Here is a 14759-nt window from a genome sequence, read left to right on the forward strand (position 1 = left end):
AAACCAAGCTCCCCTGACCCTGTCCTGGTGCCGTAGTCGCACAGGTACTCATTGATGGCCCTCTGCTGCGTGTGCAGCCGCTGCAGCATGGCCAATGTTGAGTTCCATCTGGTGGGCATGTCACATATAAGGCGGTTCTTGGGCAGGTTCAACTCCTTTTGGAGCTCAGCCAGCCGAGCACAGGCATTAAATGATCGGCGGAAATGCACACAGACTCTCCTGGCCTGTTTCAGGACATCCTGTAAGCCGGGGTACCTGCCCAAGAACCGCTGCACCACCAGGTTAAGGACGTGAGCTACACAGGGCACATGGGTCAGTTGTCCCTGTCGGAGGGCGGAGAGGAGGTTGGTGCCATTGTCGCAAACCACCATTCCTGGCTTAAGCTGGCGTGGCGTCAACCACCTCTCGGCCTGCCCCTGCAGAGCTGACAAAACATCCGCCCCAGTGTGGCTCCTGTCCCCCAAACAAACCAGCGCAAGCACGGCATGGCATCGTTTTGCCTGCGTACTTGCGTAGCCCCTGCAACGCCTACGGAGCACCGCTGGTTCTGAGGACAGAGCACTGGAAGAGGCCATGGAGGAAGAAGAAGAGGAGGGGGTGGAGGAGAGAGGTGTGTCACAACCAATAGTAGCATTTTGGAGGCGTGGTGGCGGAACAACCTCCAACACTACTGCACCTTGTCCTGCATCCTTCCCAGCAGCCAGGAGAGTGACCCAATGGGCCGTGAAAGACAGGTAACGTCCCTGTCCATGCCTGCTGGACCATGAGTCAGCGGTAATATGCACCTTACCGCTGACCGCCCTGTCCAGCGAGGCAAGGACATTGCCTTCCACATGCTGGTAGAGAGCCGGAATCGCCTTCCGTGAGAAAAAGTGGCGTTTGGGGACCTGCCACTGAGGAACCGCACATTGTACAAACTCACGGAAGGGGGCCGAGTCTACCAACTGAAAAGGCAGCAGTTGAAGTGCTAGCAATTTAGCCAAGCTAGCATTCAACCGCTGGGCATGTGGATGGCTGGGAGTAAATTTCTTCCGCCGGTCCAGCAGCTGGGGCAGGGACATTTGTCTGCTATAATCGGACGTGGATGTACCACTAGCAGAGTTCCCGGAAGCACTTGGCTGTGACACACCTAATTCTACACCTTCATTCCTCTCAGAGCAGGTTTCAGAGAGGACTGAAGGTCTAGTGGGGTTGGAGATGCCAGCTGATGAGGAGCAAGGAGAGGTCCGCTTTGTTCTTTGGTGTGGGTCTTTGAGGTATGCTTGCCAACGAGCTGCATGGCAGGTCAACATATGTCTGGTCAAGCATGTGGTGCCCAAGCGGCTGATGTTTTGGCCACGTGAGATATGTCTCAAGCGTATGTTGCAAATAGCAGCGGTGCGATCTGATGCACTCGTCTCAAAAAAGGCCCACACCAAAGAACTTTTAGAATAACGCGCAGAGGAAGCGCTCTGCGCAGAGGAAGCGCTCTGCGCAGGCGGAGCTCTGCGGTGTGATTCAGTCGGTGTGCTGCCCCTAAGCTGGCCCCCGGAGGGCATCCTGCCTCGTTGGACATGTGCCTCCTCCTCCTCCTCCTCCTCCTCCCTCCTTCCAGGCATCCACGTGGAGTCAGTGCCCTCATCATCCCCTCCCTCTTCATCGCTGTAGCAAACCTGGCAGTATGCTGCAGCTTGTGGAACATGACTGCCAGATTGCTTTCCTTCTTGAGCATCCCCTCTCTCTGTGCTCACGCTACTGCCTTCCTCTAGCTGAGTGTCATCATCAGAGCCCACCAAACACTGGGCATCCTCCTGGAGCATGTACCCAACACTGTGCTCAAAGAGTTCAGGAGACTCCTCAGGAGGACGTGGTGGGTCTAGGGAAGGAGTCACTGATGATGACATTGAGAGGAGGGACGACGATGTGTTGGCAGCTGCTTTTCTACTACCCTGAGACTGGGTGAGAGAGGATGAGGAGGATGAAGAGGGCTTGGTCATCCACTCTACCAAGTCATTGGCATGTTGCGGTTCAACATGTCCAGCTGCAGAAAAGAAGGACAAGCATGTCCCATGGCCACGTGCTGATGACAATGCACCGCGTCCACGACCAGCACTGTTGTCTCTAGACACAGAGCCTGCTTGCCCTCTTTTATCGGCTCGCGCCTGTCTGCCTCTCCTTGCTGGCCTTCCAGACATGGTAATGGCCTGAAGGGAGTTGGGTAAAACAGTAGTTGGGTAGTTTATATTGTGCTGGAGGCACACAACACCCACTAACTCCTGCAGATGCCTTTTTTATAGAACAGCAGAGTTAAAGGGGTATATACAGATGTATACTGTGCTGTGCTGGAGGCACACACAACTTCCAATAACTCCCGCAGATGCCAATCGGGCCCAAATAGAGAACAGCTATGTAGGTGGATAATAGCGGTATGTACTGGGTACAGAGCAGGCACACAGCACGCACTATCTCCTGAGTGACACTACTGACTGCAAGCTCTATTGTTAAAGATGGACCACTAGCTATATAGGTGAGGTGAATATCACGGTGTATACTGCGGTCAGGGCACGCAGACAATAACCAGAAAACAGCAGAGTTAAAGGGGTATATACAGATGTATACTGTGCTGTGCTGGAGGCACACACAACTTCCAATAACTCCAGCAAATGACAATCGGGCTCAAATAGAGAACAGCTATGTAGGTGTATATAGTGGTATGTACTGGGTACAGAGCACGCAGACAGCACGCACTAACACTACTGACTGCAAGCTCTATTATTAAAGCTAGATCACTAGCTATATAGGTGAGGTGAATATAGTGGTGTATACTGCGGTCAGGGCACAGACAGTAACCACTACACAAGAGCAAAATAGTAAATCAGCCAAAAACGATTGGTGTGTAACTGTGTTGAAGGTACACAGAACACCCACTGCTTCAGATGCTAACAAACACTACACGAGGCCGCCTGAAAGGCAGCTTTATATAGTGTGGGGCGTGCACTACACAGCCTGAGCTATGATTGGCCACAGGCAGGATGCCTGTGGCCAACCATTGCTCTCCTCGCTACTGGCGCTGCGATTGGCCAAGCATGCGGGGTCACAGTGCATGCTTGGCCAATCGTGAGACAGCAATGCATTGCGCCATCGCAATGCATTGTGGGCCACACGAATTTTGCCGCGAACGGCCCAAACGTTCGGAATTCGGCGAACGCACGAACGACCGATGTTCGAGTCGAACATGCGTTCGACTCGAACACGAAGCTCATCCCTACCCACCAACTCCTGCAGATGCCTTTATTATAGAACACCAGCAATAAAGGGTAAATACAGATGTATACTGTGCTGTGCTGGAGGCACACACAACTTCCAATAACTCCTGCAGATGGCAGATGGCTCAAATAGAGAAGAGCTATGTAGGTGGATATAGCGGTGTGCACTGGGTACAGAGCACGCAGACAGCACGCACAAGCTCCTAACACTGACTGCAAGCTCTATTATAAAAGATAGATATATCGCTAGCTATATAGGTGAGGTTAATATAGCGGTGTATACTGCGGTCAGGGCACGCAGACAACAACCACTACAGAAGAGCAAGATCGAAAAAAATCGGCCGATAACGATCGGTGTATACTGTGTTGAAGGTACACAGAACACCCACTAACTGCTTCAGACACCAACACACTACACAAGGCCGCCGTGCTGGCAGCCTTATATATAGTGTGGGGTGTGTACTACACAGCCTGAGCTATGATTGGCCACAGGCATCCTGCCTGTGGCCAATCATGGCTCTCCTCGCTGCCGGCGCTGTGATTGGCAAAGCATGCGGGGTCACAGTGCATGCTTGACCAATCATGAGCCAGCAATGCACTGCGCCATCGCAGTGCATTGTGGGCCGTGAGCGCCACACGAATTTGGCGCGAACGGCCCATAACGTTCGGAAGTCGCCGAACAGCCGATGTTCGACTCGAACGTATGTTCGACTCGAACACGAAGCTCATCCCTAGTATAGAGATATAAGGCTGATGAGATGACCCCATCTGTTTGCAACTGTGCATGCAAGCAAATCTGAAGATAAAAATAGTGTAATCTCAACCATGCAACATCAGAATAAGAGAAATTGTAGATATACATCATATGGTGTATGTTAAAAAACATAATATGTTATATACATCTACTACAAGTACTTCTATAGTGCCATCGAGCTACACACACTTATATACATATAGATAGCAAAGTATTTAGCCTCCTCCAGTCTAAATGAGAACCTGCAGGGCCAAAGATAGCTGACATCCTTCTGTATATGGTGGGTTGCGAGGCATAGTGGGCGCAAGGTGGATAAAGTTATTGGGCACCAGACACTTCTTGGATGTAAAAGGTTTTATTTCTCTTAACAGTCCTTTTTACATTTTGAGAGGGAAAGGGGGTTAGGGCCAGGACACTCTTAAGCAGTTGCAATTTCAATGGGTAGACTGACATATCAATAGGAAAGCCGTACAGGGAAAAGGCCCCCAGGAAGGCGCCACATCTGCATGTGCAGGATTGCTGTCTCCTATGGCAACTGTCTAAAAGTTGCTAACACAAATCGTTACAGTCCTCCTTCACTACAACTTGCACCTGTAGTTCTTCAGCCCCTTGAGCTCCTGGTCTCTCAGTGGACCCTCTGATTCACTGATTCTGAATCCCTGGAGCTCCTCAAAGCTTTGCAGTGAATTCTCCCTCAAGCGTTACCCACGCTTCCCTGCTGAGTCCCTAGCTCGGCACTCCAGATACTTCTCAAACTTCACCCTTGCTAACCGGCTCGGCCCCGGTCTTGACTCACAAGGCTGCTCTGTAAGCGTCACCTCCATTAGTTGGGTCCCTGGCTTGATCACCATCTGAAGTTTCCCGATTCTCCACTGTGACTGTTTGGTGAGAATGCTGCTCCAGTACTTGCTTCAGTTACTCACTGTGATCCCTGGTAAAGGTGATTGTCCTGGTCGGAGGGAAGCTGTTGCCACTAAGGGAATAGATTTTCCGGCCGGCAGAACCGTCACTTCTGGTTGAACTGCAAGCTGTAATCCCAATCCTGCCCTCTTACTTCTGGATAAGCCCTCACACAGCCTGGCAGCCAGATGCCCTCGGGATAGGCCCAATCTCCGGCCTAGCAGCCCAGGGCATACGACACACATCCATGCAGACAGCCATGGCACAGAACACAGATCACCTGACATTACCCGAATATAGGTTCTCCCAGCAGGCCAAGGGATTCAAGAAAACCCCTGCCCATTGGTTGAGATACCCCAGATACCCATAACCTGACCTTGGGTTGCCCTTCTCATATCTAGTGCCACCAAGTACCTGGCCACCTAGCAGTAGAAGAGAAAAATGCAACCAGGCCAAAAACTTAGGGAGAAAAATCAATAGATCTCTAGAAATTGACCAGGGTAACTACTCCTGGCAAGTAAATTTGTGAGGAGCTCCCTGACTAAACCCCAGGGAGCTATGCATGCATAATATATTTTATATATATATTATATATATATATATATATATATATATATATATATATATATATATTGTGAGGGGGTTCGCTCGGTAGCGGGTGTGTGTGACCCCCTGGATGGGTTCACAACACAAAGTCAGGCACAGCAGACAGCGGTGTAGGTGCAAAAAACAAAAGATCCGGTTTATTTAGGCTACATGCAGTGATACATATAACAGCCAAACAAAATAAAACAAGAAAATAAATCCTGGTCAGCTTGACCTCTAACTACACACGTAGACTCCCTGTCTAACAACTGGGTGCAGCCTTGTGCTGCCCCAGTCCCTGTCTCTATTGTAGGGGTTTGCCACACAGGCGTTAACTCACCGCACAGAACAGATCTCAGACTCCCCAGTCTATACACACAAAACTGGTTCCAGGATGGAGCATCTCCCTATGCATGCTGGGGTTTTTTGTAGAGGTCTTAATGAGCCCACTTACTACAGCTGGGCTCATTAACTCTTCCCCTCTAATTGTAAAAGTCTGCATAAAGCCTGAATCTAGGACACACATATTTCCCATCCTGAATACAACCAGGTGACTTTACCTGTGTGCTGCCACAATATATATACACACATATACACTTACACACACACACACACACACACACATACACACACTTGTGCTCATAAGTTTACATACCCTGGCAGAATTTATGATTTCTTGCCCATTTTTCAGAGAATATGAACAATAAAACAAAAACTTTTCACACATGGTTAGTGTTTGGCTGAAGCCATTTATTTTCAGTCAACTGTATTTACTCTTTTTGAATCATAATCACAACAGAAACTACACAAATTACCCTGATAAAAAAAGTTTACATACCCCCAGTTCTTAATACTGTGTACTGCCCCATATAACATCAATGGCAGCTTGAAGTCTTTTGTGATATTTGTGGATGAGGCTCTTTATCTTCTCAGATGGTAAAGCTGCCCATTCCCCTTGGCAAAAAGCCTCCAGTTCCTGTAAATACTTGGTCTGTCTTGCATGAACTGCACGTTTGAGATCTCCCCAAAGTGGCTCAATGATATTGAGGTCAGAAGACTGAGCAGGCCACTCCAGAACCTTCACTTTATTCTGCTGTAGCCAATGATAGGTCGACTTGGCCTTGTGTTGTGGATGATTGTCATGTTGGAATGTTCAAGTGCGTCCCATGTGCAGCTTCCTGGCTGATGAATGCAAATGTTTCTCCAGTATCTTTTTGATAACATACTGCATTCATCTTGCTATCAACTTTGATCAAATTCACTGTGCCTTTGTAGCTCACACATCCCCAAAACATCAGTGATCCACCGCCGGGTTTCACAGTAGGAATGATGTACCTTTCATCATAGGCCTTGTTGACTCCTCTCCAAATATAGTGTTTGGAGTGATGAGACCAAAATTTGGGATTTTTGGCCAAAACCATAAATGACTTTGTGCCAGAAAGTTTGAGGCTTGTCTTTCTCCAAATGCCTCCTTACTTTGCACCTTGAAACAGCCACACCACATGTTTTCAGAGGGTCCTGTATTTCTCCTGAAGTTATTTGTGGGTTTTTCTTTGCATCCCAAATAATTTTCCTGGCAGTTGTGGCTCAAATTTTAGTTGGTCTACCTGACCGTGGTTTGGTTTCAACAGAACCCCTAATTTTCCACTTCTTGATTAGAGTTTGAATACTGCTGTTTTCCTGTTTTATACAGTTCAACTACCTTTTCCCGCAGATCAAAGTGTCAATATTTTGTGTGTCCACCATTATCTTTCAGCACTGCCTTAACCTCTTGGGCATGGAGTTCACCAGAGTTTCACAGGTTGCCACTGGAGTCCTCTTCCACTCCTCTGTGATGACATCACGGAGCTGGTAGATGTTAGAGACCTTGCGCTCCTCCACCTTCCGTTTGAGAATGCACCACAGATGCTCAATAGGGTTTAGGTCTGAAGACATGCTTGGCCAGTCCATCACCTTTACCCTCAGATCCTTTAGCAAGGCAGTGGTTGTCTTGGAGGTGTGTTTGGGGTTGTTATGTTGGAATACTGCCCTGCAGCACAGTCTCCAAAGGGATCATGCTCTGCTTCAGTATGTCACAGTACATGTTGGCATTCATGGTTCCCTCAATGAACTGTAGCTCCCCAGTGCTGGCAGCACTCATGCAGGCCAAGACCATGACACTCCCCCCACCATACTCGACTGTAGGCAAGACATACTTGTCTTTGTACCTTGTACTCACCTGGTTGCTGCCAAACACGCTTGACACAATCTGAACCAAATAAGATTTATCTTCTTCTGAGTCCATAGGACATGGTTCTAGTAATATATGTCCTTAGTCCGCTTGTCTTCAGCAAACTGTTTGCGGGCTTTCTTGTGCATCATCTTTAGAAGAGGCTTCCTTCTGGGACGACAGTCATGCAGACCAAATTTGATGCAGTGTGCGGCATATGGTCTGAGCACTGACAGGCTGACCCCCGAGCACTTCAACCTCTGCAGCAATGATGGCAGCACTCATACGTCTATTTCCCAAAGACAACAACCACTGTATGACCTGAATATTTAAAGAGTGACTCTTGTTTAAAAAATATATATACAAATTCCTCTGGATGATCAATGTACATTGCAGGGTTTTTTTCCCCCCGTTAAACTTTGCCATGGACTCTTACCTCTTGTTGGTCTGAATAAATAGCTTCACCAGGTCTTATTCAGATGAGAGGGTCTGCTTCATTATAATCACCCGATGCACTCTTAGTTTTCTAATGAGAAAAGTTTCAGGTTCTGCATACCTTTACAAGTATTTAACCCTTATGGTGTAAAAATTTCTGTTACAGGGTGTGTAGAATCTGATTTGTATCTTAGTACAGACTTCTGGGAAAAATCAGTCAGCCAATCACACAAGGAGGAAATTAATTTTCGAGGGGTGTTCTCCCAGATGCAATATTGCATTACATTTTACAGGAAATCAAAGAGGTTGCAGATTGAAGAAGAAAGGTAATTTTTTAATAACAAATTACAACATGGCTTTTGCAGCAATTGTATATGATATTTTCTTTATTTGCTAGAGTTATTTGTAGAGTTACCATTTAAGTTTCTCTATCTTAACATAAACAAACAGGTCTGTTTCTGAGCCCCCAACCTAGGCAATGCACATCAAACAAACAGTCTCCAGGTACTAGTAATTGCTGCAGAAAGAGTCTATAGTTTGCAATTAAAGGTTAAAGAAGATAAAAACTACCCGGGTACTTATATTAATTAAAATGTACAAAGAACCAAATATTTTCAAAAGATTAACACTCATTGATTAGCCTGCTTGCAAATCGCAGACAGGCATACCATAGTGCCCCTTTAAAGAGGAATTATAGGAAACAAGTGGAGCCGATCAATTGGAGAACCATTAGAGCAAAATTGGCAACTGTATTATATATGTTTAAAAAAAAAAAAAAAAACTTTTCAGGTTACCTCTAAAATGGGAAGTGAAATGGTTTATGGTAATTGTATTTTTAGACTTTGTATTTTTTTTATTATTATATTGTTGAAATAAAAACCCTCTCTAGGGCATTTTTGGAGTGAAACTTTAGAATTTCACTTGTTTACCAAATAATCCCATAACTGGTTATCTAAAATTATAAAAATAAAATATCAAACGGATGTTCACTTTTCATTTTGTATTACTCTATATAATCAATACATCTTGAATATTTTTCTAATATAATTTATATATATATATATATATATATATATATATATATATATATATATATATATATATATATATATATATATATATATATATATATACATACACACACACACACACACACACACACACTTGTAGGGGGATGTCTTGGCTTTGTAGGAAAAATTGGTCAGCATAAAATAGAATTTTTTTAATGCAAAGTTAACAAATAGACATGCCATCCATTTTGTAAATGTATATGTGTCTCTAACAGGAGCATAGAGTTCCTATGTCAGACATTGCCCAACTAATTTACTTTCTGTCTGGGCTCCTTATCCAGAGGGGTGTTAGTTGGGATCTGATGGTGCAAAAATAGCCTTTATCTGGCCCTTGGGGCACCATTTCATCCACTGAGAACAACAATGGGGCATAATTCCTGTTGCTGACACCAACAATGGAGCACTATGAAAAGGGCACAATACTTTCAATTGACACTAACAATGGGCTACTATTCCTCCCACTGACAACAATAGGCCACTATTTCTCCCACTGACATCAATGATGGGCCACTATTCCTCCCACAGACACCAACGATGGGCAGAATTCTTTCCATTGACACCAACAATGGGGCACTAGTCCTCCCACTGACACCAAAATTGGGCATGGTTTACTCTCACTGAACACCGGGACATTTTCTACTCCCACCGGCCCTAGTTTGGCCCTCCTAACATCTGAAGGACAGTAAACTGGCCCTTTGCTTAGAAAGTTTGGAGACCCCTGGTCTAAAGTGATCAGGATTAGGTGATAAATATCCAGGGGGTATGTTAATTATGTATTTGATGCTCATTCTGCTTGTTAAACCTGTTATCAGACATAGACATCTTCAAGTAATTTTTTTTGCTTGTTCACAGTGGATTCCTAATGTACCATATATACACACACATCAGAATGGAGAGACCAACGAGTATTACAAATAGTCCCTCAAGAGCTCCATGGTGCATTAGGCAGAGGAAGTGCATTGATGCAGGTGACCTGGTACACACAAGTGCAATGAATTATGTTGGCACTGTATAATAATAATAATATTATTATTATTATTATTAATAATAATAAATATCATATGCGGACTACATTATCAGGCAGAGGGTGCGCACAATACCGGAGGGGACAAGGACTTTCCAAGCCACTGTATGTGCCTGCCTTACTGGGCTTTAGGCTGCTAAAAATCATTGCATAGAATACTATGACTACATTTACATCCCAACCATGTCTTATTTAGAACACATACTGTACTCTTTTTCAGAGAAAACCATTTTTGACGAACTAATACAGGGAAACAATTGCTGCCTTGCCGTGGGAACACAGTGCTTTGATTGCACACGACAACCCAGTTTTGCATCATGCAATTTACAAACATTCATAGATCTGAAAATTGTAGGGTACGGTGAAATGCATTGCCCTGACATTTCAGAGAGATTGACTGCAGAAATCAAAAAACAAAATCTGTTATATTCACAGCAAGCGGTTTTGTGCAGCAGTTGATGGATGCTAGAACTAAAACACAAACAATTTTTCTAAAGAATGTTCTTTCATGCAAGTGCTGGGGACATGGCTCTTGGAAAGAGTTAGGCAAATATAATAATTGCCTTGATGAGTGAGTGTCAGTCTGGGGAAGTGGGTGTTCCTAGTGACCAACACCATAGGTAACCCCCAACTGATAAAGAGTAGCCTCCATGATTAAAAGAAAAAAGGGGAGCGAGGGCCAGTAAGGCTGTGGAGAAAAGATGTCAAGGTCCAGGGTCAGGCTAAGAAGCAAGTAGCAACAAGTAAAAAAACAGCCAAACACTTCCAGCGCTCTGTGGTTCTCATTAGGGGATGGCTGAAACCATGTACACGGTTCAATGCCCAGTGGATGCAGCTCTCCTCAGGTAGGGGTATCCAGTGTGGAACTACAAAAACAAAAGAAGGGAAGCCCAAGCCCCTGGTGCATTACTCGAGTAAAAAAGGTGTTATTTGAAATAACAGAAAACCAATAAAATGCATATTCACAAAAGTGAGTATGCACAGCTCTGAGGAAAGGGTTGCACCCCCGAAACACGTCAGCCTGCTTTATATGAGGTTGAAAGTACAAGTGCTTCTACAACCTCATATAAAACACGCTGACGTGTTTCGGGGCGCCCCCCTTTCCTCAGAGCTGTGAATACGGTTTTCTTTTTATTTTAAATAATACCTTTTTTACTCGAGTAATGCACCAGAGGCTTGCGACTTCCCCTAAATTGTTTTTGTAGTTTCAGAAGCAAGTAGCTACAGCAGTAGAGAGGCTCCCACTTACCAGCTGGATAAGTGCAGCAGCAGGTCACCCTGACGGAAGACAGGAGCTCCTGAGTTGCCTAGTCTAAGCACTAAGCAGTGTTCACCAGAGCTCCTGATTGTGAAAATTGTTTTTTCTGCATGTTAGTACTAGGTCATGGTCCTCAGGATCGCCCCACCAGAAGGTGAGCAAGCCAGGCCCCAGTACCAGATATAGCAGGTAGGGATCAAGCAAAAGCTTAGTCAGTAAACAAGTCAAAAGGTCAGGATTAGGCAGAAGCCTAGATGAGGAACAAGCCAAAAAGTAGGTAACAAGTAGTAGCAGAGATTGAGATATCTCAAGCTTGTCACCCCTGCTGCTATTGGCTGGAGAGAGCACAATAATCTGCCAAACAGGAAGTGAAAAGGCATGGACTAAAAATAAATTTCATGGCAAGAGCAAGGAGCCCAAGGCTCAGCAGAAACAAGGCACAAGGCAGGATTGTCCAATGTGTTAGCTAGGGTGCTGTCCAGCATCTAAGGTGGCTCAGCAAAAAGAGACCACCAGACACAGGTTCAGATCTGGGTCCTGAAAAAAGTGCTAGATGTTGCAGGACGTCCTCTGGACCTGATAGGGGTTGGGCTCTGACTTTTTGCGGCTTCTAAATCAAACGAAGCAATTTCAGATTTAAGTTGAACCCTTTGACCCACAAACTCTCTCTCCCTACTTGCAATTGTACCAGATATTACATCTCCTCGTTTAAATTTCCAGCAGTCATATCCTCATTTGTTGAACTAGCTGTTCATCTTCTTATTCAACCAGACCTGTCTTGGCAAGACAATAGTATTTCCACACAATAGTTAGAAGAATTAAATTGATGGGGACGATTTAAAAAGAAAGAGAGTGTAATTAAGTCTGGAAAGGTCAACTCGTCCTGAGAAATGACAGCAAAAGAATTATTACCCGGCAAATGATGTACAGACTCATTGCCTCGAAGGAGAACGACATATTCAAAAAGTATTGCAGAGCTTGAAACACATCGTATAAAACAGTCCTGCTATAAAATAGTTGATTGCAGAGATTAATAACATTTTAGCGCCAAGATATCAAAGACTTTGATATATGTTTCAAGCAGACGGGAGCAATTTGTTCTTTGGTGTCTAAAAAGCCAGATTTTTTTCTGCATGCCTCTTCTGTTAATACGGAAATGAAATGAATAGTGATGAGAGCGAGATTAGGAGGGCACTTGTAATTAACACCACTCAGGCAAGCCAAATTGGAGGGAGGTTGAAAACCAGACCAATTACTTCTGCCTCCAAAATGTGCGTTCATTAAAAACGGAAGAAAGAAAAAAAAAAACCTATATTTTACACCAAAGAAAGTGGGTTTATTTAAATAATTGCTTTGTTGTCACCAGCCAAAACGTGTGATGTTAAAGGGCAACTCTAGGCGAAAAGTCAGCAACCTGCTAATGGTATAACCAAACACTGCAAATGTGCTAAAGTCACACCATCTTCCAAAAAAATATATCTACCAAAGAAATTCCCAATCCATAGGGGACATCCCACAGTATCACATTACTTCTTTTAGACTGAAAGCACTGGCCGTTAGTGATCATTTTCGGCTGCTAGCGGGCGCTTTTAACACCAAGAAAGGGTTGAAAACTCCCATTTTGTGGCGCTTTCAAAATGCTTTTCGGGTGCTTTGAAAGCGCTGCCCATTCATTGCAAGGGAAAGCGCTCCCAACCCGCACCAAAGATGCTGCTTGCATAACTTTTTGAAACGTCCCGTAAGCGCACCACCCAAGTATGAAAAGTCACATTGGAATGAATGAGAGGCAATTTTCAGGCACTTAGCAGAGGCTATTTCTAGAGCTAAAGCGCTTGAAAACTGCCCCAGTGTGAAAGGGGTCTTATGGAGGCAGGTATATGGAGACCCCTCATGGCTCCCACAATGTATTACTTTTTGACCAAAGGGCCAATCACTAGGACTAAACACCATCACATTTGGTGCAGAGGCACATCTTACCAAATGCAAATACTTACGTATGCTGGCCATATGCCAGTCAAAAAATAGTTTGACTGCTTTTCAAAAATGAACGCATGGCTGTGAGCGCAAACTATAATTCCATCATGTAATGACCAATTTTCCGAACACCACATCTTTTATTATCTTGGTCCCTATTCTTCTTAATTTATTTTTCCAGGGAACATTCACAGACAAAAAAATGGGTATATAACAATTGCCTATCTTGATGGTTTTATGTTTGTGAGTACTATTGCTATGCTCTTTATTTTAGACATCACCGTTCGTTGACACAAACGTTTATCTTCTGGGTTAAAGTACCTACGGATGAGAAACACATTAACCTTTCAATTTATTGACCATTTGGCTTAAAGTTTACCAAAGTTTTCCTTCGATTTTTTGGGCCCATGAACTGGATGAAAAAAAAAACTATACAAATGACAATTTTTCAAATGTTTTGTCATCTAGTATATGGGTACCATTAACCACTTCCCGACCGGCGCACACCGATGTACGTCGGCAGAATGGCACGGGCAGGCATATTGGTGTACAGGTACATCCATTTCTATATGCTGCCCTGCCATCGCGTGCATGCCGCCGGCGACGCGATCGTGTGGCGGTCGGGACCCTCGTGAGTCCGGTTGTGAGTCCCGTGGACTCAATCACCACGGGGATACCCGCGATCGTCTCATGTGGAGGCTGAACGGGGAGATGCTGTTGTAAATGGCATCTCCCCGTTCTGCCTAGCAACAAGTGACACTGATCTCTGCTCCATGTGATTGGAGCAGAGATCAGTGTTCACTTACACAAAGCCCAGCCCCCCACAGTTTAGTAACACGCCCCTAGGAACACTTAACCCCTACACTGCCACCCCCTGGTTAACCCTTTCACTGCAAGTGTCATTTACACAGGAATCAGTGTATTTGTATAGCACTGATTGCTGTATAAGGCTGGATTCACACCTATGCATTTTTTTGTGCTTTCTGCATTTTGCAGATTTGCACTGCAGATCATGTTCCATAGGAAACCATGTTAAATGGACTGTAGTGCAAATCTGCAAAATGCAAAAAGCACTAAAACTGCATAGGTGTGAATCCAGCCTAAATGACAAATGGTCCCAAAAAATGTCCGCCATAATGTCGCAGTCACATATAAATCATTGATCGCTGCCATTACTAGTAAAAAAATAAATAAAAAATTATTAATAAAAATACCCCAAAAGAAAGCTCTATTTGTGGGAAAAAAATGACATAAATTTTGTTTTGGGAGCCACGTCGACACGACCGCGCAATTATCAGTTAAAGC

The sequence above is a fragment of the Lithobates pipiens genome, unplaced genomic scaffold, assembly GCF_037356315.1.
Source record: "Lithobates pipiens isolate NorthernLeopardFrog02 unplaced genomic scaffold, aLitPip1_a1.2 Scaffold_30, whole genome shotgun sequence".
In the NCBI taxonomy this organism is placed as follows: Eukaryota; Metazoa; Chordata; class Amphibia; order Anura; family Ranidae; genus Lithobates; species Lithobates pipiens.